Source organism: Lissotriton helveticus, chromosome 2_1, assembly GCF_964261635.1.
Source record: "Lissotriton helveticus chromosome 2_1, aLisHel1.1, whole genome shotgun sequence".
Taxonomy (NCBI): Eukaryota; Metazoa; Chordata; class Amphibia; order Caudata; family Salamandridae; genus Lissotriton; species Lissotriton helveticus.
In genome coordinates this window covers 1,556,841,103-1,556,856,272 of record NC_136059.1, presented here as the reverse complement: position 1 = coordinate 1,556,856,272, position 15,170 = coordinate 1,556,841,103, and the positions used below count along the sequence as shown (strand labels likewise).

Genomic DNA, 15,170 nt, shown 5'->3' with positions numbered 1-15,170 from the left:
CGCATTGTATATATATATGTCTTTTTTATTAGGGGTGTCTTCCGGTGGAGTCGGACGATCTACCTCTAATAAACGGTAAGTGTTCCTCTGAAGGAATGCGTCTTGAAAGTGGCTGACTGTAATGTATGATATTTCACTCAGTGACTTTCAGGCCCATGCTGTTTCAAAACTGTGCATGTGTTTGAAGCAGGCGTAGGTATTGACGCAGCATAGAAACTACTAGGAACCAATTGGAAGTGTTGTTTTCAAGTCACATGACTTCACATGCGCGTCTCAGGACGTGTACGCGGTGATAGTATCTGGTTGGAAGTAGCGGTCTAATTCAGGGAAGTTTCAAAACGTGAAAAGGAGTAAATCGAAACATATCCGGATTTAATATATCTTCTGAGTAGTATAAGTTCTATGATGGGTCTATGAAGAAATTTAATAAGTTGCAATCGCGAAGTTTTCCCGAAATATATAGGCGGGTGCGCGCACACGGTCGCGCACGATCGAAAGCCAAAAAACGAGAGATAAACGCCCTTTATAATATGCTCCTGGAGCTGTTTTTGGTACAATGAGTTAGTTCTGAAAAGAACTTTTTTTTTTTAAAACAACTGTTATGTTGTTTTTTATTTTTTAAACTTGCAACAACATTTTCAAGTGTGACACAGGATCAAAATGAAATGAAGAAATTTATCTTTTCTCGGGGCATTTATGACTCTCAATTTTTAGTTTAGTAAGAATGAGGCTCTGCTCTCCGTACATAAGAATTTCTCCACACTCGTTGCATTTCATGTGCACCTTTGCAAGATATGGTCTCAAGTCCATCACAGCACTCGATGGAGATACAGGTCGTCCACCAGAAGATGTGCTGGCCACCTCTGATGGTAATAGCGTGGCCAGGGCTCTTGTCGATGCCTTTGCAAATTCCACAGGGTGCACTTGTTTGACATGCCGCATCATGGTATGTATGGAAAAGGAATATTTTTTTCTTGGATTTCCTCTTGAGAGAACCGAATTGTATATCGTGCAGGTAACTTTTGGCGCATTTACTTTCTTTAATTCTTCAGGATACGTAAAAAATTCCCAAATAAAAGATTCCTTTTTTCCTTTTAAAGGTAGTCGCTCATTTCCTTCAGATTCGGAAGATGAATGCGGGGCGGCAGCCATTTCAGCAAAGTCTTCCGAAGGGTGTTGAACGTTGTTCTCTTTTGAGAGTACAAAAGATAGTGAGGGAAGTGGGTGGAGTCCTCCGTGTAAATTGCAGAATAGAAACTACTAAGAACCAATTGGAAGTGTTGTTTTCAAGTCACATGACTTCACATGCGCGTCTCAGGACGTGTACGCGGTGATAGTATCTAGTCACGTACGTCATTTGGAAGTAGCGGTCTAATTCAGCGAAGTTTCAAAACGTGAAAAGAAGTAAATTCAAACATATTCGGATTTAATATATCTTTTGAGCTCGATTCAAGCATACAATTGTTAAAGTATAAAACCTTTTATATTTTTTTTTTTAAATACCAAGGTGTGTACATTCGGTCACACACGAAAGTTTAAAAAGACATTCGGCTCCATTTAATGAAAATGTTCATAATATTAAAAAATAAGCCTAGGTTTAGTCTGTTTGACGTATTATAAGTTCTTTGATGGGTCTATGAAGAAATTCAATAAGTTCAGATTGCAAAGTTTTCACAAAATATATAGGTGGGTGCGCGCAGTCGGTCGCGCACGAAAGCTTGGAAATGCGCTATCCATTTTATTGAGAACTGTTGCCAAGAGTGCGCACACCGGGTCGCGCACGAAAGTTTAGAAAGGCTATTTTTATTTACAGACAAATTTTAATGCGTTCAAAAAAAGGCAAGGTACATACTTTCTAATTCTGTATCGTTTTACAAGGAGTCTCTATGCAACTTGAACAGTGAAGAAAACGGCTTGTTTTCGAAAAAAATATTGCCAGAACTTTATTGACAAAAGTATAGGTTGTATACACGAGATAGTTAGGAATTAGCATTTTAAAAACCAATGAAATTCACTGAAAAAACCATAGGTTTTACACACGTTATAGTTAGGAACTAGCATTTACAAAACCTATGAAATTCACTGAAAAAACCATAGGTTTGACACCAGTTATAGTTAGCTGGAAATTTTATTGATATAAAACCAATGAAATTCCACGTTATAGTTAGTTGGACTCACTATAACTTGTGCGTGTAATGCACTGCTGATGACGTCACATATTACATCACTCATGACATCACTGATGACACCATCCTTGTGACACAGTGACAGACCTCCTTTCACTGTAATCTAACCCTTGAAACGCATATTCAAAAATAGAAACTAAAATGTTCAAAAAAATGGAGATACCCATACCAGTTACAACAACCAATTCAATAATTCCACCATCTATATACACATGCACTAATTCACCAACAGTTCTATATATTCACTCATAAATATATTCAGTAATCATATGTAGTGATACACCTACACATCCTGTTACACACCGAAAGTCATCCAAAAATTATTCACACACATACTCACACATGCAAATAAACTATTGAAAATAAACAGCTATACACACACACTATTACTTTAGTTCTAAGGAAACTTACACATACTTACTCTCTTAAAAAAATCACTTATAGAAACACATACTAATTTAAAGAGGAACTCTTATAATCCTTCACTCTCACATATAGTCACTTATATACATCAATATTCACATATACTACATTAAATCAAATGTAGTTACTGATAAAGACACTAAAAAGACAGTCATTCACTCACTAACACAGACATATGCACACTAATCCACCCATACAGTCCTGCACATATGCTGTCTTCAAAACACATACAAACAGAGACTCAGTCATTCTTGCATCTATGTACTAAGTAATACCTCCACCAAAGCATGCAAACACTCATACTGATACTAAGAAAAACATCTAATAACCTATATACATACACATGTATTTACTCATCAACCCATGCAGCCACTTATACACAAAGTGAAACACTAATACATATATTTAAATATTTAAGCATTACTCAGTAATATATGTATTCACTAAGATATTCAATAATATATACATATATAACACATATTTATTTTTCAGAAAGACACACATTCACTGGATGGTGTCATCAGTGATGTCATGAGTGATGTAATATGTGACGTCATCAGCAGTGCATTACACGCGCAAGTTATAGTGAGTCCAACTAACTGTAACGTGGAATTTCATTGGTTTTATATCAATAAAATTTCCAGCTAACTATAACGTGTGTAAAACCTATGGTTTTTTCAGTGAAATATATATATATATATATATATATATATATATATATATATATATATATATATATATATATATATATATATATCCACAGATGATGGAGCCACAACAAAGCGAGTTGAATGCCTTTATTTCTGGAATGCAGGACATAAGGAAAGCTGCTCCCCAAAGCACGGTTTGTAGCCAGACGCGTTTCGAGCGTGGAGTCGCCCTTGTTCACTGGCAGTCAAAGAGAAAAGCAGCAAGTGCACCACCTGCGCATATTTCAATGTTCCGCCCCAGTGGGCGTATGCACCTTGGAATGCTGGTCGATGTAGTGCACTGAGTCAAACCTCTGTGGGTTGCCGCCAAGTCCCCAAATGTTCTGTGAATATCCCAAGTGGGCTGCTAGGGAGCTTACGATCCTGCCGTCATGCCAATACACCATCCAGAAAGCGGCCCCGCCCTCCCTGCAGCGCTCGTAGTCTTTATCGCTGCGGGGCCCGCTATGTCAGCAGTGGGGCTCCATCGCGGTCAGGCTGGCCGCAATTATGTAAAGAAGAGGTGCCACAGATGATGGAGCCACAACAAAGCGAGTTGAATGCCTTTATTTCTGGAATGCAGGACATAAGGAAAGCTGCTCCCCAAAGCACTGTTTGTAGCCAGACGCGTTTCGAGCGTGGAGTCGCCCTTGTTCACTGGCAGTCAAAGAGAAAAGCAGCAAGTGCACCACCTGCGCATATTTCAATGTTCCGCCCCAGTGGGCGTATGCACCTTGGAATGCTGGTTGATGTAGTGCACTGAGTCAAATCTCTGTGGGTTGCCGCCAAGTCCTACACGCCCACTGGGGCCGGCTCTTAAGTATGATAGTACACACCAGGTTCTTCGAGTGAACAGCTGCCATTGACAAAGGGAGGACGATCCCGAAACCGGTTTGGCAAGGAACAGGAGAGATGCCTGTGCCGGAGTGCGTCTCGTGCTGCATCTGATCCTGATTGAAATGGATCCAAATTTCCGACTTGTTGCTGTTTCCCACCGAGGGCTCATCTGAAGGATATATATATATATATATATATATATATATATATATATATATATATATATATATATATATATATATATATATATATATATATATATATATATATATATATATAAAATATATATATATATAATATATATATAATATATATATATATATATATATATATTATATATATAATATATATATATATAATATATAATATATATATATATAATATATAATATATATATATATAATATATAATATATAATATATATATATATTATATAATATATATATATATATATATATATATATATATATATATATATATATATATTTTAAAGAAGGAGCCCAAACCTTTGAGGCGGGTAATCTGAGTAACCACAGCACCAATCACAACACCCAATACAGCGTTGGAAAGGGCAGTTGCAGCAGAAGGACATAGGCTATGCAGACGGCCACCATATACATTTAAAATGTAAAAGAACCGTGCCAGCAAAGTAGTCCCTTTTGGGGGTGTCTGCGTTCTGCTGTGGGCGTGTGCTGGGGCGTGACAAGTGCTGGGGGCATGACAAACGCTGGGGGCGTGTGGTACATTCCGCCCTTCACACCATGAGAGTCGTAATTGCGCCGCATCAAGGGGCACGCTGGAGGCGTGACACGCTGGGGCCGTGACAAACGCTGTGGGTGTGTGTCCGCCCTTCATGCCATGTGAAGCGCCAATTATGCAATTGCGCCGCATCAAGGGGCACGCTGGGGGCGTGTGCTACGTTCCGCACTTCATGCCATCTGGGTCGTACAGTAATCAGATCGTCTGCTGTGGCCGTGTGCTGGGGGCGTCACAAAGGCGTTCACCTCGAAGCGTGGTAAGTAACCATTCGCAAGACTCCCTTGGGGGACTGCCCGTTGTCTCACACATACTGGGGGTGCCGAATGCAGTGTGTGCCTTGGCGCGTCTGAAACAGCCGAACGCAGTGTGTGGCTTGGCCTGGGTGCGTCTAAAAAGCACTCGGGCCGAACAGCGTCGGTGTGGGTCAAAAAAAAAAAAAAAAAAAGAACAGCGGGAAACAATCATTCAAGACTCACACAATTCTAATTGTTAGACGGTCGCCGCTGGCCGCTGAGGGGACAATTACTGCAGCCTCTCACGCGCGCTGTTACTGAACTATCACATTAAACCAAATTACACGCGCCTGCTAACATCCGCCAGGGCTGTAGCCGGGCTCAGGCGGCGGATCACTAAACTAATTACATGCGCCTGCTAACATGAACCAGGGCTGCAGCTGGGCCTCAAGCGGGGGCACACGCGCCTGCTAACATCAATCAGGGCTGCAACTGGGCCTCAAGCGGGGGAACACGCGAATGACCGTATCTGAATACACACGTTACACATATTCTATTTCAAGTAGCGGTCGGCTGTGCGAATAGTCCCAACGCAGCACAACGTCCAGATTTCCGGCGTGGGGCGTCGCGGGGGGTGGGTCATCAGTAGCAAACTGTTGTGCGAATAGTTCCAAGGCAGCAGAACGCGCCGAAATCTAGATGACACGAAAGTGATGTCTAGTAAGTTGCCACCCAGCAAATAACGGCGTGGGGCGTCGCGCGGGGTGGGTCATCAGTAGCAAACTGTTGTGCGAATAGTTCCAAGGCAGCAGAACGATGGCACCAAGGTGATGTCCAGTAAGTTGCCGCACTGGTTTTGGTATCCTACAATGCTGCTCCGAATAACGGCGTGGGGCGCCCCGGGGGAGGCGGCGTGAACGGGCCTCTCCAGGTGGAGTGTCATCTGTTGTAGTGGGGCGCCCCTTTACCGTTTCAGTTGCCATTCCGTCCGTTTTTGGTCCACTGTGTCAAAAGCCGCAATTCAGCTGAGTTGCGCCCACTCTTGCGGTGCAGCGATAGGCGGCTGTCACAGGACTCTCAAAATGGCGGCAGGCTCTTTCCTTTTTGGGCCTGGTCCACTGAAATGGCCCTGGGACACCTTGGAAATCGGACGCTTGTCTGCTAGGTCTTGGACCCCATTCTCGAAAGCGTCCCCTCCGCCTTGAGAATTCATCAAAAGTTTTGGGGGCCCAGACTCCTGCAGGCTTCTGGTGGGGAGCGGCTGCCATGATTGCTCGCGGAATGACCACGACGGAGCTACGAGATGGTGGTGCTCTCATGCTGACGCCAGTTTAGTCTGAAACATCCAGAAACAAGGTGGGGCTTTCATCGTTTGGGGAAAAAAAAAAAGTTTTCATCCAATGAAAAGTGTTGTTTTAGGTCATATGATCAAGCCTTCCATCATTAGGAAACCAAAAGTAAAATGAACCAATGAAAAGTTTTATAAACAAGTCACATGACCTGTTATGCGGCATAGGGTATAAAATGCGGAGAAAATACGTTGGCACGTGAGGCGGCGTCAGTAGCGGACCGATGTGCGAATAGGCCGAAGGCAATACAACGCGCCAAGATCCGGATGGCACCGAGGTGGTGTCCAGCAAGTTGCAGCACTGGTGTGGCCATCCTACAATGCTGAAAGTCGGCGTGGGGCGCCCCGTTGGCCTGTGAGTTTGCGTCAGTAGCGGACCGATGTGCGAATAGGCCGAAGGCAGCACAACGCGCCAAGATCCGGATGGCACCGAGGTGGTGTCTAGTAAGTTGCCGCACTGGTGTGGCCATCCAACAATGCTGAAAGTCGGCGTGGGGCGCCCCGTTGGCCTGTGAGATGGCGTCAGTAGCGGACCGATGTGCGAATAGGCCGAAGGCAGCACAACGCGCCAAGATCCGGATGGCACCGAGGTGGTGTCTAGTAAGTTGTCGCACTTCTGTGGCCATCCTACAATGTTGAAAGTCGGCGTGGGGCGCCCCGTTGGCCTGTGAGATGGCGTCAGTAGCGGACCGATGTGCGAATGGGGCCAAAGGCAGCGCAACAATATTTTCTGACTGACACCACAAGGCGCTGAGATGCCAAGATCCGGATGGCACCGAGGTGATGTCTAAGTTGCGGACTGATGTGCGAATGGGGCCAAAGGCAGCGTAACAATATTTTTTGTATGGAAGATACCACTAGGCGTTGAGATGCCAAGATTCGGATGGCACCGAGGTGATGTCTAGCAAGTTGCTGTACTGGTGTGGTCATTCTACAATGCTGAAAGTCGGCGTGGGGCGCCCCATTAGCCTGTGAGATGGCGTCAGTAGCGGACTGATGTGCGAATGGGGCCAAAGGCAGCGCAACAATATTTTCTGAAGAGAAGACACCAAAAGGTGCTGACATTCCAAGATCCGGATGGCACCGAGGTGGTGTCTAGCAAGCTATGCAGTTGAGTTGTGTGCGCACTTGCGGCGAATAGGTCGAAGGCAGCATAACAATGTTTTTTGAATAGAAGACACCACAAGGCGTTGAGATTCGGTTACCACCGAGGTGATGTCTAGCAAGTTGCCGCACTGGTGTGGCCATCCTACAATACTGCTCCAAATAACGGCGTGGGGTGCCCGAAGGGGGGGGGAGCCGGCGTGAATGGGCCTTCCTAGGTGGAGGCTCGTCTGCTGTAGTGGGGCGCCCCTTTACCGTTTCAGTTGCCATTCAGCTGAGTTTCGGCTGCTCTTGATGCTACAGCGACAGGCGGCTGCAAGAGGACTCTCAAAATGGCGGCCTGTTCTTTGGATTTGGGCCTGGTCCACTAAAATGGCCCTGGGACACCTTAGAACTCGGACGCTCGATTTTTTTTTTCCTTTCCTGTACATGCAAAAAAAGGTAAATGCCCGGTACGTTACACGCTTCATCTGCCACGATGAACTCTCCAGAGGAACCGAAAAAAAATATAGTTGTGGTAACTATACCAGGCATCGTCATATGGAGAGGTGGCACCAATTAATTATAGTGCTGCATAAAAGAGAGATTTGGAGGAGAACCCCTGACCTGCTAGTACATTCATCAAAGAAGTGGCACTGAGAGCTTCAGAGGCAAGGGAAACGGTCCCAAATATTTAGAAGAACTTTGGAAAGATTAAAATGACATGTTTAGATTGTGGCAAATTAATTTCATGTGGACAGATGAGTGTTACTCTAATAAATACAGCATATGAACATCATCATAGTCGATGGTTGGTAGAGACATTTTGACTATATCCTGGACCTGCCCGTCCTCGCCCAAAATGGCGCCGGAATAAATGGGACTCGTAACTCCTTGTTGTGTACTGGTTGCAGAATCTTGAAATCACGAGATACGTATGCAGTTTTGAAGCACATGGCGGGCGGGGACGAGAATTGATTGACTATTTCGACATCCCTATTGATATTAAGTTCTGATGTGTTATTGATTACTGTACTGTTGAAAGTTCGAATTAACGTCACCCATGGTACTTGCCCGCAAATGTATATCTAGATAATTTTATTGTAACTGGCCCTGTCGTATTTTAATTATAAAATGCACGTCCACCGATTCCGTAACTGTTAGACACCTTAGTTCTTGCAACCTAATGGCCCGCCCGTTACGTTCCTCTACAGTGTAAATGTCTATTCATCATATACGATTACAGTTTGCTCTGTGGCAGGCCCACGTGGTTATAGGCTCGTATTTGTATAATGAAATTTTCACAATAAAGGTTTTTAAAAAAAAACATGGTAGTAGTATATACATTGGTAAAGTTTTTAATAATAGTGACTGTTTTAGAATCATTAAAAGGCAAGTGAAATAAAGCAGACCAATTACATGAAGGGTAAAAGGTATAATACGAAGGAACGCAGTAAAGATAAATGGTCAAGGGCTGTTGTGTTTTCTATTCCTGCAACATAAAGTGATCGATAAGAATCTCATATTCAGGCGTATCGGCGACTAAGACAGCAGGTCGACCCTCTTTTGCTCAACGGCTCCGTCATGGGACGAAGAAACGCTCTTTTTCTCGAAAAAAGAATATATTTTATTTGCAGGACAGTTGTAAAATTTCCGGGAAAGTACATTAGCCTGGAACATTATAACATATTTAAGAAAAAATAATGTTCGGAAGTAATGAAAAGCGTAATTTTTAGGTCATATGACCAAGCCTTTCATCATTACAATAAGAAAAGTAAAATGAACCAATGAAAAGTTTTATTAACAAGTCACATGACTTGTTATGCTTACGTTACGCGCTGCGCGCCCCGGATGACTTCCGGATGCGCTAACGCGGCGCGTCATATGACGCATTACGCGACAACGCAGGTACAGAATATAGTCAAAATGTCTCCACCAACCAGCGGTCGGAACACAACCCCTTTCAGCAGGCTAAATAGTTCTGTTAAATGACAACAGAAGGGACAGGCAACAAGAACCATCAGTCAAAGAGGAGAGGGCTAGTTCTTCTCTACCGGGTTACATTGGGGCGCTACCGGAACTGATCGAATTGGTAGTCTACAGTGTTTCTGGATGTTTCAGACTGAAGCTGGGGTTAGCATGAGAGCAGCACCATTTCGTAGCTCCGTCGTGGTCATTCCGCAACCAATCATGGCAGCCGTTCTTTATCGTTATTTTGGGCGGGGTGGGTGGCGGAGCCGAGCTGTTTTGCAGCCATCATTGTGTGGAGTTCAGTTCATCTCACTAGTTTTGTATTTGTCATGAGGGGTTGTTCCTAATGTTTCTATTTTTAGCGAGGTCAAAAAGAGATCCCATTAGTGGCCTACTGATTTTGCTCGATTCCTTTTCTTTTTTTTTTACACGATTTTTCGTTATCTGCAAAGACTAAACAGAGTATTGCGACTCTGTGTTTGTTTGTAAATAGAGAATGAACCAAAGAGAACTAATTCTAAAACAGTAAATACTTGGATAACAATCAATCAAATGGAGAGAGAAGCAGGCACGACGGATTACAACGGGGGCAAAGGCCTGCGTTAACTACCTTTCACTATCTGCAAAGAGAGAGTACTCCTAATAGAAATGAGGGGGGGGGGCACCATTCAAAGCAGATCAGTGTGCATAAACACGAAAATGTTTTCACTTACCACGTACTTGACATTCGACAGCTTATGATATTTGCTATTAAAAAACCATTGAAATTCACTGAAAAAACCATAGGTTATAGACCATATATAGTTAGGAATTAGCATTTACAAAACCTTGAAAATTCACTGAAAAAACCATAGGTTATAGACCATATATAGTTAGGAATTAGCATTTAAAAAACCTTATTTTACTCACACAAAACCATTGAAATTCCATATATAGTTAGTTGCACTAACTATATATCGCGCACCCGCAATCCACTGCTGATCATGTCACATATTACATCATTCATGACATGGTCAGTGACATCACTGATGACATCACTGATGACATCTCAAATGACATCACTGATGACATCACCTATGACATCTCATTTGACATCTCATTTGACATCATTCTTGTGCTAATACGATAAACCTCTTCAGACTCTAATATAACCTTAGATACACTCAGTGTATACAGACACTCACACACTGCCACTCATCCATGGAGTTACTCACACACCCAGTCAGTCATGCAAAGAAACAATCTCACCTCCATTTCTTCAACTATACAGTTAAACACACCTTACTTATTGAAACATATACTAACACATATTTACTCTCTTATACAATCCCTGATACAAGTTCACAATGATCGATACAACCACTCACTCATTCAGTGGCTCTCATGCACAGTTATTTATGTATGCCAACTCTCACATGTACTGTGTTTTACATATGTACTTACTATGACATGTAGCATTGAGATATCCATTCACTCATCAATACACTCATGCACACAGTCAACTGCCCATGTAGCTGTTTCCACATGCACTCTTGAACTCATACACCTAGTGAATAAACTGCTCACACATCTATGCATAGAGTCACACACCTTCCAGCCACCCCCACACAAACTCAATCTCCCATAGAAATACTTGGGCAACCAATTAATAACACATATAGCCTCTCGTATAGCTAATGATCAACACATGCAGCAGTTTACAGAACAACAGACATAATGATGCACAAATTAAGACAGTTTAGTCACTAACCCATGCATTCAGTGAGACACATTTAATCACTCACTCATACAGTCAGTCACGCACCTACTAAATCCTTCATCCAGACACTTATACATCCACTCATTCTTCAATATGTAAGACATATTTTAACTTTACAGAAACATACAGTCACTGGATGTTGTCATCAGTGATGTCATCAGTGATGTCATTTGAGATGTCATCAGTGATGTCATCAGTGATGTCATCAGTGATGTCACCGACCATGTCATGAATGATGTAATATGTGACATGATCAGCAGTGGATTGCGGGTGCGCGATATATAGTTAGTGCAACTAACTATATATGGAATTTCAATGGTTTTGTGTGAGTAAAATAAGGTTTTTTAAATGCTAATTCCTAACTATATATGGTCTATAACCTATGGTTTTTTCAGTGAATATATATATATATATATATATATATATATATATATATATATATATATATATATATACCTACCCCCTTAGGCTTAACTAATCGGGTCATTCAGGTTGGATTTCATGACTGGCGTGACAGACACACAAAACATTATTTGAATGGAGAAGTATTTGCTTGCTGCTCATGGTAAGAATTTCATAACTGAAATAGAGGATTCTTTATTTTTTGCACGATTAATCAAAATCATTTCAAATCATCAATTAAAACAGTACAGATACAATATAATATGTAAATATAAATATTGAACAATGCTAACACAGACACAAGCTCTTCACGATTCAGTGTGAACTGATGGATAGAATGAGCAAAAATAGGAGAGATAATAACATACAGTTCACAGTCTTTTTAAGGATCAAATAAGTTGCGGCTACATAATAAAAGTGCAGACATCTCAAGTCACAACCATTTAAAGTGCAAGTGCAATAAATATCCAAAGACCCGATGTCACCATGAATCAGAAAAAAACGTTAATATAAATGCAAGCAAATCAAAGAATTAAAATCCAAGTGCTAAGAATGCCAAAGGACTCCATCGCATCAAAGTAACCTAAAAAATTAACCGCTGGTATAAATGCAAGTGCAATAAAGGGAATAATGAAGGGTGCTCTAAATAACAGCTAGAAAATACAAGGTGCAAACAATCTACGTTAAAAAAGATAAAGTGCAAATGCTATTAATGCTAAGAGAGCAAAAAAAGCAGCTAGACAGAGCTGAACTAGAACGGTAGCCTTCAAGTTCTGCTGATAAAAAGAAGGTGCTATGAATTCAAAAGCTGCAGAAATGCAAACACCGTGGCCTAAGTTAGGGGAAATATTGTGCTATCCATACTGAGAAAGAAAAAATGCTGATTTGGAAGGTGAATGTTAATAATAGACTAATCATTGGTAGCCTGAATGACAGTTGTTGCCAATTAAATTAAACAAAACTGCTTGAAACGACAAAATGGGGGGGCGGGAGATTAGTGGAGGTACATCTTACATGAATTCGGTCTGCCTATTTTAGGTTCTAGTCCATATTCCATTTTTTATGTGTGTAATTTGGGGTTACTTTTTATGACAATCTAACTTACATAAGCTATGTATCTAAAGTCACATTCTCTTGCCTTAACCACCTTTAGAAATGCTGGGGATTTCCTGTGCCTCACAGATTTATGGTAACCTGCTCTGCTGTGGGATCATGACTTGACTATGCCAACGCACTTATCTTGGCATTACCCAATATCAAATCAAGACGCTTCAGCTGATTAAAAATGTGTCAGCCAGGATCACTAAGCACATTTGACACATATTCTCCATCATCAGAGGCAAATCCACTGGCTTCCTGTGGAGAAAATAATGAAGTTCAAAACTCCGCATTTGTTACAAATTGATTTTTGGCCAGACCATATCTTTTATTGAGAAGACATTCACCTTTTACAAGTCTACTCGGGCTTTGTGAAATACATCTTCCAACTAATTGATGGTTCCTAAAATCTGTAAAAAGTGCGTTGTAGGCCACTCCTTCTACTATGCTGCCACTAAGACATTGAATTCTCTTCCTAGCAAACTTAACGGAATCTCTGATTATTTCAATTTAAGAAAATTTACAAGACCTTCTAGATCTCTGAATAATTTCCTCGATATGGTCTGAACTTGTATTTATTTGCTGTTCAAGTAATGTATACTAATATTCGTCCCCTGTGCATCTGAAATCTAAATTTTAAATTGACTCCTTTGTCTCCCTCTCTCATTTTCCACTCTTCTTTATATTCTTATGATTCCCATACATTATGATTAAAATAGATTTTTTACTGTTAGTTTGCTGCATTTTTTTATTACACATCTTCAATTCTCACCTCAACTTTCACTTTTCTAAGTCACTGATCATACTTAATATTACTGTAACAACCTCTGCAACGGTTTCCCATACTACTATTCCAGAATCCTGAAAAAAAGTGCTGTAGTCTGTTACACACACTATATGTGTGCCCTACAGCCTCAACCATTTCATCTTCTTTAGGCTATCACCTATTTCTAGCTTTAGATTATAAGGTAGGCTGACACTTATATTTTGCCTAGTAAAGCGCAAACGTGACCTAACTGGATTTAAGAGTGCTGTAAAGAGGAAAAACGAGAGACCACCAATCAAGTCAACCAACGCTAAGTGGTACCATAATAAAACAAGCATTGGCATAGCCAATAGGTTTTGCCTTTGGGACGTTAAAAGTGATTATCCAGAGCTATTGGCTTTGCCAATGTCATTGAGCTATGTTGTAGAGAAGCATGGCTGCTATGGAGCAAGTTGAAAAGTTATAATAAAAAAAAAAAAAAAAGAGTTAAAATGCACTAACCCCTCTCCCACACACCAATAGTAGCTATAAAAAATTGTAAATGTTGTATGTGTGTATTGTGTTTAACTAAAGTAAACCTTTTAAAGTTTTTTCCAAATAACCTAAAATATTAAGTTTAGAAAAATGAACAGATAATGCCTACAAAGTGACCCCCAAACCGGATTTTATGCAGGATTTGTAATTGAAACAGCCGTCCTAAGGCAAAAGTATGTGCTTTACAAAAGAAAGTAAAATGACAGCTAGAGCGATTAGTGTTGTAAATGTTTTTTTCCAATATGTTATGGTGTGGAGTGGAATTATATGGTTTGGAATGGAATTGTTAATTGTGGCTTGGTGTGGAGTGGATCTGTGTGGTGTGGCGAGGATTGGTGTAGTGGGCTTACATGGCATGGTGTTCAGATGAATTATGTGGATAGTAATTATGTGGTATTGAGCGCATTGGAAAAATGTGGAGTGGGACTGAATGTCATGGAGTGAAAATATGTGGAATGATATTTTGTGTCATGGAGAATTATGTAGTGGAGTTTAATTATTCAGTGTGCTGTTGCCAACTCCATTTGACCTGGGAAGAATGCATGAACGTCTGCGGGAGGCAGGTTCGGGGAGTTAAAATGCAAGTGATTAATAGCCACTGATTGACTCTACAGTGAAAACACAGCAGGGACTTCAAAAGGTCAGGCGCCACACAGACGACTTGAAACCCTATACCTGTTGAGACTGTGTAAATATATTTTGTTTGGCATTGGCAGTTTACCTCATGGTCAAGGAGTAAGATGGTGCTGTAAGGCAGATGGCAGTTTCAGTATATTCCCAGTTGAGAGCTTCTGTCGTTCTATCTAAGGAATTCCTCCCTGTAGCTTACAGGTTGCATAATGACTTTTGCATCAAGTGCACTAACCAACTGAACTACCTCACATACGCCCCACAGTTTAACTATGTCTTTTTAGCAGCACATGACATACAATAACAGGGGCAAGTAAACAACGTAAATAGGCCAATTGTGATTTAAGTTAAGATACTTTCAGTTAGATGTTTAGCACTGGGTTTTCAGAAGCTACTCAATCTAAGTTAGTGAATTGTAAAGATGTACATGCCCCACTCAAAGCAATTGCCAG

General features: G+C 41.3%; 1 protein-coding gene across 2 annotated transcripts in view; it reads right to left on the bottom strand.

The window, feature by feature from the left end:
- ZBTB5 (zinc finger and BTB domain containing 5) overlaps nt 1-15,170 on the bottom strand; it is a 181,441-nt gene that overhangs the window by 154,751 nt on the left and 11,520 nt on the right. Inside the window, exon 2 of one of the 2 annotated variants that reach the window (XM_078676524.1) lies at nt 12,941-13,046. The exons of the other annotated variant lie outside the window; for it this stretch is intronic. The gene's annotated coding sequence lies outside the window, so the exon portion shown is untranslated. The remainder of the gene's footprint in view (nt 1-12,940; nt 13,047-15,170) is intronic. 2 annotated transcript variants of the gene reach the window in all.